General features: G+C 42.0%; 1 protein-coding gene across 1 annotated transcript in view; it reads left to right on the top strand.

Moving 5' to 3' along the window:
- Positions 1-10,320: 10,320 nt before the first annotated feature.
- zranb3 (zinc finger, RAN-binding domain containing 3) overlaps positions 10,321-13,381 on the top strand; it is a 145,463-nt gene continuing 142,402 nt past the window's right edge. Inside the window, exons 1-2 of the mRNA XM_071463932.1 lie at positions 10,321-10,452; positions 11,784-11,903. The gene's annotated coding sequence lies outside the window, so the exon portion shown is untranslated. The remainder of the gene's footprint in view (positions 10,453-11,783; positions 11,904-13,381) is intronic.

Here is a 13,381-nt window from a genome sequence, read left to right as displayed (position 1 = left end):
TAGCCTTTCACAAAATATTCAATTTTACTCAGTTTAAGGCTGAGATCTTTAGAAAACAAATGCTCTTGATTAAATACTATTTGTTATATAAACTATAAAATACCTGAAATCAAAATTGCTCCAAAACTAGGATCAAAAAACCAAAGATGTTGCTTATGTTTTCTGAGTTCACTACAACAACTACCGTGCATTTATATCCTCTAATAACACATTACCCCTCAAACTACATTGATTTATGCATCACACTGTACACAATTAAAACCAGTAATCAATTTTACATACATTTATAGTAGAAAATAGGAATGAGTGAATATAGAATAGAGAGTAGCCTACATGAAAATAAATATTACATAAATACATTATCATTACTATTAGTAGTAATAGGGGTAAAATGCAACTAATATAACATATTTATGTTTTACTGTACTACACTGTATGTTATCACTCATTTCTTATTTCTTACACCAAAATTTCAGAAGCAACAATATTACTTTGTGGGAGCTGTAACATTTAACACATAATTAGTATTCAGATATTTTACTTCAGTAAAATGAGCAATATCCCAATTTCAAAATTATTAAGTAGCAGAAATTGGAAATCCTTAAGCTTTAACAGATAACTTAGATACTTTCCACCATTGTACATAATGAATCCTGTAAGATAATATTAGACTATATCTCATTCCCTATTGTGAAAAAATTAGAAACAAACTACCATCAATGTTCAGTCGTAATGCTGCTGCTGAATCGATGCAGCATTAAAAAGGTTTCTACCAGGGCAAAGCACAGTAAAGGTCCTGTTAGTTAAATTTGATCCCAAGGTGACACAACAACACACCTTATTGTCATCCTTCTTTATATTTTACACACATTTTACACACAGAGAACCAGTGCTCAGGTTGCTTATTAGCTGCACATCATCAGCAGGTATTGATTGAGTCACATTCGTAAAGGTTTTTCTTTAAGAACAATCCAATTCTGAGCTCTCAGCCACATGATTAAACTAAATAAACCCAGTGAACCCAGTAGTGGATGCTGCTTATTTCCAGTGAGCAGCATTAGTAGTTTCCAGTGAGGATTCCCTAATTATCTATGAATAATACTCAATGTCGTACACAGCCAGAGAAAACAAATTAGCTTTTTCACCCAGATTGTGAAGAGAAGACACAGAAAAAGGGGTAAAATGGAAACTGAATTTCCCTATGGAGTCGATAATGCACCACATTCACCTTTTTCTGTCTTTTTCAGAGTGTGAACAGGAGCCCTTCTGCTATTAAGGCCTCATCTCTCAGCCTCCAGGCTACTTCCCCAACACAGCATCAGCACTAATTTTACAAAAATGGGAAAACAACAGCGTTCTGCATCAGCTCTCCCCTCTGCGACAGAGCGATTGGACGCTCTGTGTAGCTGGCAGCGTTTTTACAGTGAGACAGCTCCACCCTGCAGGCTGTGTGGTGGGAGTCCCGTCTGTTGTGTGGGAGCTCTGCCTCCAGGACACAACACTGCCAGGAGGGAAGGGACGGGGGGATTTTACACACTATAGCTCTGCTATTTGGCTGCTATCTCCCATATGCATTTGACCTCATTCAGATGCATGAAACAGAAGCTTTTCCCTGCATCTCACTATGTTTTTTAAAATATGGCCTCTTGCTAATCTGATATCCTTTCTCTTATCTTTATGTCCAAATAAGCCTAGCTTGCAGCGACTGAGGAGGAGAGTAGAGGAGACAGACAAAACCACATTAACTGAGGTGTTTACACATTATGCCTGTGCCCTTCCCCAGCTTTATTCAGGCTGCCTGTGTGTGTGTGTGTGTGTGTGTATGCTGTTCTCTGCTATAGCCTGCAGCGCTGCCAGTCTCACTTGGGTGCAACCACACATTTGGGCCAGAATGAGACTGTGCAGACTGACATCATGCAGAAACATCTTAAGAGGAAAATTCCACCCATTTAGATATGTGATACTATTAGTCTGTAATGTTTGATTCAATCTGGAGATTTTTTTTTCTCCTGCATTTCCCACAGTGCATTGCAGCAAACCACAACGCAGTAGCATAAACATGCCTAAGCACTTTTAGCATGGTGGAAAGAGTCATATTCTAAAAGAAAAAGCTAAACTCAATGCGTGTTGTATCTGCATTGCATTCTGGTCTATTGAGTCTCAGGATAGAAATTGGATCCATGCCTCTTCTGCAACAGATTTCTACCTTTATTTACAGTATGATTGATGTTTTAGATAGAAACAAGGGACAAAATGGACAAAGATGGACACATCAAACTGGGTCTTTCTGGTGATGGCGTTGGCAGACAAGTACAGTTGGCCAAATACTGTACATGGCTCCCAGAATAGAAATGAGGGTACCACCTGTTTCTGGTCACATGGGGCTGTCCATGTGAATTTCCATGTGGACATGCTAGCACCAAATCCCCTCCACATAATCTTTACTCTTTTTTATTGTATTGATATTGTCATTTTCATTAGGCTTTTAACAGCAGGAAAGCGAAGCAGAGCCACAGAGTAATCCTATAAAATAATGTGGGTCAACATAACATATACAGGAGCCTAGTATCTGCTGAGGGATGATGTTGTGGTATCCTTCACTGAAACACAGATGAGCATAAATACTGTATGTTTCCTTTGGGAATCTCATCACCATGTTTGAAGCTATCCTCACTCGCTGTCATATACAATGAAATAATGCAGAAATACAGAATGGATTCCTGTGACCTCTGTGAATGTCTGTAACAACTGTATAGATGAATTTATACACTGATACACTGTACATTTTCATTAATACACTGTAATTAATCACCATTTAAGAGTCTATGAGTTTCCACAGAATAAATGTTGGAAAGAGCAGCATCAGGGATTTTTACAGCTGTAAATAATCTTAATTATTCATACTGAAAACACCTCAGCGCAGCAACACTGTGTTTTCCAAAATAAATAAACTCATGTTCGCGTGTTTTGTTGAGCGAGCACCCATCATTATCTCCGATATCCAGCACTGTTCAGGTCTGGGTCACGCACCGGTGCACACAATTCTTCCTGTGTGCGGGAGCGTGTTGGCGCACCAAACCAGAGGGGGTTTGCCATATTGCTGCAACGATTTCCAGAAATTTTAGGCAACCGCGTGGACCCATTTGAAAATGCAGATTAAAAAAAAAAGAAAAGAAAGGAGTTTCTCATTCACCAAATAGGTCACAAGATGATTAAGAGTGAGAAACGAACACTAGAATTTGACCCAGGTCTGAAGTGGTTTGGTTTTAGCCAGCAGGCTGGCAGTGCTGGAGGTGTGTGACGAGTCTAGGTCACTGGGTCTCTCTCTCTCTCTCTCTCTCTGCCCTGACTGCACGCTGCCCCACAGTTATCTCTGTCGACGTGTATTCAATCAGCGGAGCACTGACATTTACTACTTGGGCAAATACAGCACACATTCACTTGTTTCAGTTTGAGAGGGATTTCCTCGACGGTTAGTCACCACGACTGGGAAATTAAGGGCAGATTCAAAACAATTCAGGGGAAAATAGCGATGGACTCCTTTGTTTTTGATTCAGGAACATAAAAAAAACTCCATGTGATGAACTGCAGTTTCTTTTCTCTTATTAATCATGAGAATAAAATTCACCTTTAGAAAAAACTATGTGTACGCATCGACACAGTCTTTAAATAACCCTTTACCTGCACTGTCCACTGGGCCATGGTGATGGCCTTTGGGCTAAAGGCTTAAATAAAATGTTCAAAGTGCCTCTTGTAAAATAAAATACATGTTGTTGAACAGGAGATGTCAGAGAGTTGCTTGACCTCCCGCACTATTCTGCCTAACTACCTCAGCTCCCAGCTCCCAGCCTTGATCTTCGGCTGACAGCAGCAGGGGGCTGCGGTCTGAAAGTGCTCCAGTTTCAGAACAAGGAGATGTTATTTCACACCAGCTGGGCTACTGAGTGACCCTTAATGACATGTGTGTGTGTGTGTGTGTGCCTTCAAGTGTGTGTGAATACTTGTGTGCACATGTTCACACACAGATTATTGTTCCTGAATGTAATTTGTATGGAAAGTAAAATGATCCTTTATGGTCTTTTGCTGTTTACAATAATAACGTCGGCAGATTAATCACTTAAAAATTCTTAGTCGTTTTTAACAGTTTTAGTTAGCGGGACAGTTTAGCTACATTAGCTCCATGAGTTGTTCAAAGATTACGTCTCTGGCTTCCAAAACAAGAACATCATGAAAGGGATTTTGTATATGAACATGATGGCTGCATGCAGGATAACATGAAGCAGTCAGAGTACTCATGTGTACTCTGTACACAGTCTCCACAGGGTAGTGTTGTCCCACACCAAACACTGCCCTCGTGCACTGGCTACCACTTGGATTGAGACACAGGGGATCTGATAAAGAGGCCACACCAGTTATTAAGACCAACAACTAAAACCCTAAAAGGAGGAGGCAGACACCGGAGAACCAGTGCTGGGAGTGTAAAAAGGGTAACACAAACCAAAACCAAAGATTAAAAAAAAAAAAAAATACTCAAATCAAATGTGCCACCAACAACAATACCACAATCAAAGGTGAGTAGACGCCTGCTAATCACAGGTGTGAATGGAGCCCAGTGCTAGACACAAAGACAGATTCAGGTTATGTCAAACTAAAATTATATACAACAAACAATTGCTAATTATCAACCATGCTAAAGCAAACAATACTATAATAAACAGCAGCAAATGCTTTCTCTGTAATCACCACAAAACAGGCGCAAGGTGCATGAATCTGCAATATTTCCGATTAATGCGCCGCATACCACGACATGACGTCTTCACCTGGTTCTCATCCAACAATATACGTTATATCAGACACACGCTGATCTAAAAGTACAATATCTCATTGGTTGTTTGCACCCAGGGGTATTACCCTACACTGAAATATGAAAATAGACATACAAACACTATGAATGACAAAATAAACTGTGGAAGCAGCAAATAAAGCAGGTGGAGTGCGGAGGCAGACACACCTGCTCCCTATGAGCCTATTCATTAAGTTTCTTGCTCTCCCATTGGCCACCACCTCCGCCTGGGTCCCACAGTGTCCCCCTGAACAACAAGACTGGAAGTGTTGCTGGGTTAGACTACAGGAGGCAGTGAGCTAGTTTCTGGTAAACACACTGTTTAATGAATTCCTTATGACTAAACAGGGGAAGGGTATGTCAGTAATCACTTACTAAAACTTCTCTCCATTGTTTTTTTCAGGAATTTCACTGCAATAACCTTGTTTTGACATCACTTTCGTTTCTGTGACATCATGGCGGACACACATGGCTATATTTAGAGTTATATCTCTGTGGTGAAATCACCGTTACTGTGAGCATCGTTTTTATCTTCCGGTAAATCAGATTTAATTTAAAAGGAACGTGGACGGGGAAAATTGGGAACGTCAGTGAACGCAGCTGGGAACATTTCCAAAATTCCTCTCTTGAGTAATAGTTTTTCCAGAAGCCGTCTGAGTTCACCCTGCCCTCCCTTCAGTTCCCAGTAACAGAGAAACACCTGAGAAGAGACATTAACATGAACATTTTGTTTTACATACTGATTCTTTGTTCATTCCTTCATGTAAACTCTGTTGTGTCTGATGTATTTATTGTTGAAAACAGCTTCCATTGCCACTGCCGGTAATTATGAGTAACCTACCCAGGGTCAGACTGTCCAAACATTTCATGGGAGTACACAGTTTTACCAAATACACAGTGTCAGAGTCAGCTGGTGTCACTCAGCATTACATCAGATGAAATGTTATCACGGTGCACCATTTAATAGGGAAATTGCAAACAGGTCAGCCTCACTCTACTTGTAAAATTTACAGAAAAACAAAGAGAGTCATTCTTACATCCTGAGGTTTCTGGTGCATGAAGCAGTGGCAACTGACTGGAACCCCCTAATGAATCCTAATAAGCTCCAGCTCCCTTTTCCTCTCCCTTTGGCTTACTAACACATGACATTTCCTTTTAATAAACCATTAGCTTAATATCCTCTGCTGAGCGTACTGTAGGGCAGCGAGGGCACGGCACACACACTGTGACGGGAACGCACACACGTTGGACAGAGTACAGTAAAGTCTGTCAAGTGACGCCCGTCAGTCACTGGGTCTGCTCAGGCTCGGATACACACACTGATGTAATGAGGCTCGGGGAGTGTGTTCAGTCTGTGTGTGTGTGTTTAATAGATCGAAGGATGAATCATTCCTGGGATGACCTGGTTCTTAAGGGAAGTTTGAGCATATGTGTGTGTGTGTGTGTGTGTGTGTGTGTGTGTGCATGCGTTTGGGGGTTAATGGCACATGAAATGATGTCTTCATTAGCATCTCCTCAAGATAAACCACATGATGGGACAATAATCATATCTGTCAGTTACTAGACGGGAACAAAGGATTAAATGACAACAGTGAAAAGATCATTAAAACATTTTCTATCTGTTGTTAATTTTACCTGATCAGATTGGACTGTTCTTTATCGGGATTGTGGATATTTTAGCGGGAAGAATGCATTATGACATTATGAAGACATTATGTTTCTGAAACGTGGCGTGCTGTTTTTTGGAGCGCCCAGCTTCCTGTTGCCATTTAGTATTTGTTGATGAAACTGTGAAATAGTGTTATTAATGTTTGTGGAGACCAGGGATGGCTCTTTGTGATGGAGCTCTCAAAGTCCCTTTATTTGTCTACTACAAACAGCAATGTTCAACCTCTCCAACTATATCACAGAATTCATTAAGTCATGTTAAATACAAGGAGTTCATTTGTTACAACCTGCCCCACCACAGGGGTCAGTTGTAACACAACCTGGGACAAGTTGTATCACTTAGGCTACGTCCACACTGCTACGTTTTCGTTTTAAAACGCATCTCTTTTCCTACGTTTTCACCTCCCGTCCACACTGCTCTGGAGATGCTGAGCCCTGAAAACAGAGAGTGTGGGAAACGATTTAGTTTGAAAACTGTGTTTCGTTGTAGTCTGGACGAGCAAAAACCCTTGTGAAATGATGATGTCGTCGCACCTGGTCGCTCCCCGATTGGGTCTCATCAGCCTCGACTATCAGCGGTGAAAGCAACATGAGCAACGGATTACAAGTGTTACCGACACCAGCTCAGCATGCCCAGTGTATGTGAATGGCCACACATCCATGTGTTTTCAGGTGTGATAATATGGACGCAGATCATTTCTGATACTGAGCTGAAACGGTCGTCTGGACGGAGATTGTTTTTATTTTAAAACGCCGTTGTAAAATGCAAACGTGGTAGTGTGGATGTAGCCTTAGAGTGAGGAATTAAAAAGTCAGACCACACCACAAAATATGCATCAAAGTAGGTTTATTGCACATGTGCCAGCACTTCACCATCTTCCTGTGGTTCACCAAGAACAAAAAGAACTCACTGTAATCCACAACAACGAGCTGTTGTCGTTACTTTAAAAACTTTAAGATGTGTTAAGTATGTGTGCAGGAAAAAAGTTGAAAAAAAAAAAAAACTTAAAATGTGTTTATGTGTCATTACAAGGTTACTTCCAACACTGTTTTGAAAGGCTGTAGCAGCATGGTGGTTTAAAATGAGCATAGGTAAAATGCCTCGCATAAGAGACACTCTAATCTAACACAAGTTACATAATCCTAACTTCAACAGTATCAGTACTAATCAATATATAGACATGGTCCCTCTCTTCAATTCTTCAAACATGTTTATGCACTTTCACATGCAAGGTCAGGAAGGAAGAGGTCATACATCCGACTGATCACATGATTGTAAGGTCATCCCTTACTGGTGAAAGTGACGCTGTTACAACCATCCCCGGTCTTGTTTTGTTCTAAAAAGGTCGTTGGCGAACTGAACGGTCCCCAGTTCACCCCACTTCTCACCGTCCCCTGCAGTCTGGGATCAAAACCAGCTCCTGCTTCAATTCCCCGCGATCGGAAATGTGCAGCTGCTGCGCGAGGATGTGGCTTTTTTTTTATTGTGCAGGCGTGTGTGGACCCACCACAGCCACTCCGATGAGTCAAATCACATCACAGGGCGATACAGATCTGAGGTGGTGTGCGTTTGCATGTGTGATGTGTGTGGCGGAGATCGGGGTGACAGCCAGGACCCGGCCTCCAGTGTCATCCAGCTCTTTATCATAGTGATGACAGATGAGAAGCTCCATATGTGCTGCATGAGTCTAATGTCGGGACTGAAATTTTGCCCTCAGATTTCAAATTTAAATGTGAATATGTTCACATTTACACAAAAGGCAAAAGAGAGATAATACAACCGCTGTTGTCATCGATGTCAGTCCAATCAAAAGCTGTTAAATATTAATAACCATTGAATGATGTCGACAGGAGAAGAAGGTTTTGATGACTTTTAGGTGACATAATGTGCCCTCTGGCTGCTGTATTAGAGGTCCTCAGCTGTTAATGACAGAGAGAAGCTGATTGTATTTCTAAATGTATGACCAGGGGCTTCAATTTTTTGAGGGGACACATTCTCAAACCTCGACACGAACACGTTTACCTAATCATGAAGATAAGACAATTGATTTATGATACAAAAAGAAACACCTAACACTGACCTGGGTGGTGCAGGTCCAATGTAACATATTGGTATATTTGTTCTGAATGTAGCTTCTTTTGTAAATTAAATGGAGAGTTAGTTAGAGTTTTTAGCGGCTAATACCTTTGCCCTAGGGCCCTCCAGATTCTAGCGTAGCCACTGCATGCAGTCACCTGAGCAGAACGTCCTTGTTTTTGTCATGTTTGATTTGAGGTGTCAACAGAAGTTTGTGGCGTCAAATTAACCACAAACCTGGATGGAAACCAGCCCTCTAACACTTTAAATAAGGCCCACTGAAATAAGCCTCTCAGATATTTCATGTTCTGGCTAAATATAGCGGACAACCAGGCCATCTCTCTGGCCCATATATGTGCTAACTCTCCAGCAGACCTATATGAAAGTGCCAGACATGGCTGCTGGGAGGTTTGAGAGCCTCTACAGGACAATGATGCGCTGAAGTACGCTGTGACTCGTTAACAGTCTGTGGACAGACTTTACATTTGGGAATGTTTCGTTATACATGTCGCTTTGTCTGCGCATTTTGTTGATCTCTTTTAGCTGCTTCAGTTTCAGGCCGCTGGCATTGTTCATGCTGGCTCACTGTCATGGAGACACCTTTAATAAAACTGAGCCAGTGTTAATATTACTGTGTTTTTCCTTACATGATGAGTTAAAATATCTGCTGCAGAAAAGGCTCATGTGTTTATAAGGGTTTTGACTATTAGTTTCATTACTGACGAATCATTTTTCTTGTTTTCTTGTAAGAGCAATTTGATTTACTTCATAAAATGTGAGAAAACTGTGAAACATTTCTAAGATAGTATTGATCTGGGGAGTACAGGTCCCACATAATAGATTATCATATATAACAGAGACATAAAGCCAATTAGAGAACTGAATTGTTTGAGTAATGACATTACTACGATCTGACCCTGTGGCTCCACCTGCCTTTTCCTGCAGTCTCTGCTCTGCCGCTGCTGCATCCTCAGTGTTAATAAGAAAAAATGAAACATTTTAAAACAAGTTGACCCTTAATGAAATAACACATCTTCAAATTGTTTGTCTGATCCGGAGTCTAAAATCCAAATGTATTCAATTCGCTGTGATGTGAAAACCAGCAAATCTTTGCTTTGTTGTTGAGATAAATGATTTCAAACTTGACGTAAATGGCTCCACTAAGTGTTTCAGCACTGCTGTTTAATGAGAACTATTAGAGAGCAGAAAGTAGATCATCGCTGTCATCGGGGTCCCTCGCTGTGGCGTGCCTCACACTCAGATGAGAGCGCAGAGCCCCCTAATAGCTCAGACTCCCCTTCTCTTTGTCGGCACCCTGGTGCGGCTCATGAGAAAGTTTGGAGCTCTTCCACAGCTCACCCTGCAACGCCCCCCCCTCCCCACTTAACTGGCAAGCCTCAGCACCGTGGCCTGGCAATCAGCAGCAGATATGGCGAGGAGGCAGCGTGGCGAGCCAAACCATAACGCTGCCCAAACTGATGGAGGCAGCTCAGGAGGGGGGGGGGTGGGTGCAGATAAGAGGAGGAGGAAGAGGAGGAGGTGTCGTCATCTGTGAGCGCGCATTTATCTGCAGGAACATGCGAGTCCTGCTTACAAGGATATGATAAGAGAATATCAGCAAAAAATATGAAGCATGTTTCATGAGGGTGGACGCACTGACCCTGTGACAGGAGCGGGGGGTGGGGTGGGGGGGTGAAGGTGAATCATTTAGGCTTCTGCTCCTGACAGAGTAGTTCAAACAAGAGACGAGAGGTGTGCTGTGGGCTTACTCTGAGCCTCTGGGGTGGTGATGGTGGGATTCTGAAGTTTCGGGAGGCGGGGCGGTTCACTCCATCTTTTCTTTGATGTGCTGAAGTGGCCTCAGGTCTGTGCAGCCTGCTGTGAGCGGGGAGAGTAGCTGGGTGGGGTGGAGGTGTGTGTGTGTGTGTGTGTGTGTGTGTGTGTGTGTGTAATGCGAGACATAAAACCAAGGTTACACATTAAAACTCTGTAGCGCATAGCATCACTCTGAAAGGTAATTGTTTTAATGAGATTGTGTGTCAGGTGAGATTTATATGGGAGGCCGTTAAGTTCATAAATCACACTTGTGCACACACACACACACACAAACAGGATTATAAGTGAGACAGAATATCATTACATATGACGGAGAATATAATGATATGGTGTGAGTAGGATTTTGAATCTGTGTAAAACAGAATAAGAGTGAGTATGAAAGGAAAACAGCTCAGAGGCCACAAGAAACATTTTCAATCAATTATTATTATTATTATCATGATTACTGTTCTTATTATTATTGGTTTGTGTACTTTATCGCTTCTTGATATATAAATTGTAAGCCAATCAGAAAACGTATTATGATTGATCATGTGCACAGACAGTTTCTGTCAATTTCACATAAAATAAATAATGTCGCTGAACAAAGTTGTACACAGTGAGTAAAGAAAAAGAAGCAGGAGGAATCTCACATCACCTGCCCCGTTCTTAAGGTGCCCAGTGCTGGTTTCGGCCACTAGTATCACTGTGGAGCGATGTTTTCATGACAAGTAGTTTGATGAATATTACATATTATTGAAATTGCAACATGGCCAAGTGTAATATCTAATTCACAGGAGCTGCTAAGATAAATGTATTGTGGCACAGAGATGCCCCCAGCCTGCAAAACATACTCTCCAGTGTAAAGGAACATGCTTGTTTGGTACAAAGCCTGACAGAGAAATCACATCATCATCCTTTTTATATTTTTTTTCACTGAAAACAAAATGCAAAATGGTCAATTCAGCTGAAATCATGACTCATATTGCAATATGATTTATTTATTTATTTGTTTTTATATCTTACAGCCCTCCTGCTCATGTGAATGATATTAATGGATAAATAATATAGCCCTGGACTGCTAAAGACCTGATGTATGCATTTGCAAGCTCAACAATATATGATATAAAACATTTAAAAAAACCATCTTTGTAATGTTGTAGGTTAAGAGGAAATGCATTCAGCATGTTTGCGCTTGATTGCATTTGGTGAGAATTCCTGAATGCAAACGATTTATTTACAATAAGAGTGTGGTGATGTATGTGCAAGATTAAGATGCTGATGCTGAGTATGATTTGTTCCTTGAATGTGCCTCTCACAAAAATGACCGCACTTAATTCACCCTAATGTTGACCGATGTGCTGTCTCTCTGCGAGGCAGGGCCCCACCCTCGGACTGATGAGAGCAAACGTTTCGATTACTGGCTCAGTTTGACCCCGGGGCGGCGCAGGAATCTACCTTATCTTGCAGAGGTGCTTAACGCAGAGAAAGTGCATTAAGGTAATGTACGAGTGAGGCGGCGTGAGCAGACAAAGAGGAATTCCTTGGAAAACAGGGGGGGATATCACACAGAGTACATGTGACACATTTGCGAATGCGGCAGAGGGTTGGTGGGCCGAGGGTGTAGCCAAGAGGGGGAAATGTCACTTGTCTCTCCCTGTTTTCAGTCTGTCTCCACTTATACGCTCCCATAAAACCAATAATGTTGTGCAGATGTAGACGCTCTGCCCGTGAGCTAACAATATAGAAGGCTGCAGTATGTCGAGAATGTCTTTGATCAAGGTTTTATGAAGGAGACGGCCTCTTTGATGATTTTGCTGACATTTCCAGGAGACTTTAAAGACTCGAGTCGGGCTAATCAGATCAGCCTGCGCCCTCTCTCTTTGAGGTTAGGCTGCATGGATGCGGCCGGGCCTCAGAGATGTTCGGGTTTTTCTATGGTTCGGAGATGAGGAGACGCTGTGTCTAAGTGCCTTTTTTTTGATTTTCTGCACAGATGCGTGTGTGAAAAGTCACTGATTCATTCCCACGGTTTTCATTTTCATACATTTGCATTTTTACAATCACGTGCACAGGATGGATGTGACCCACTGACCTGCTGTGACCGTCTCCACTAACCTCCTTACAGAGTTTACACTTCCCTCTGTGCAGGACTTTGGATCTTCGTCCTTTGTCTGGGCCTTAACATTTCACTTACACCCAGCGCCATTCATCTTCTCTTCGCTGCTGATTTCTGACGCTGACAGCATACAAATGCTCTCATCACACACACACACACACACACACACACACCTGCATGTGCAAACACACCCATGCTGACACGTCCTGTTGGCTCAGTAGGACATTAATGTATTCACAACCTTTTCTTACACGCCGCCGCCTCTCTCCTCTCCATCTGTCCCTTCCCTTTTTGCCATTTGGACCAGACAAACCTAAAACACTCAGATAACGCTGGTGCGGACAGAGCAAGCCTGAAGAATGGGATTTGGTTTATGTAATCAGGTCCCTTTATAATTATGTAAATTTTCCCATTGTCAACTGGGACTGGATTTCTTGGATTTTCTGTTTGGCTGTCACAGATATTAAAATGGCAGAGTTATCACCCTTTTTTTTTTCGGGGAATCACAGCATTTTTTCACCAAGCTGATTACACGATATAAACCTTCATAATATCATAATTTTATTACCAGTCTGGGGTCCTATTATGGTCAGCGCAGTGTGTGTGTGTGGGGTACGAGACGGTGCGACTGATGCCATTTCTGTGGTGGCTTCAATTTTGAAAATGTCCAGGCCATTAAACTGTGCAGCTCTGAATTATCAGACCTATTTCTGGAGTATTTCCGCCTCCTGGATACACCCATACACCGTTTAAAATAAGACAGAGTGCCTGCAATACTCCATAGGCCCACAAATCATCCGATGCCATGTTATGCCACCTGAGAAATGTGTCTCTCTCTCGGGCTGCGGGTATCTTTTGT

The sequence above is a fragment of the Trachinotus anak genome, unplaced genomic scaffold (assembly GCF_046630095.1).
Source record: "Trachinotus anak isolate AG129_WGS33_773 ecotype Australia unplaced genomic scaffold, CSIRO_AGI_Tana_v1 ptg000026l, whole genome shotgun sequence".
Lineage (NCBI taxonomy): Eukaryota > Metazoa > Chordata > Actinopteri > Carangiformes > Carangidae > Trachinotus > Trachinotus anak.
This window is presented reverse-complemented; position numbering and strand designations above follow the sequence as displayed.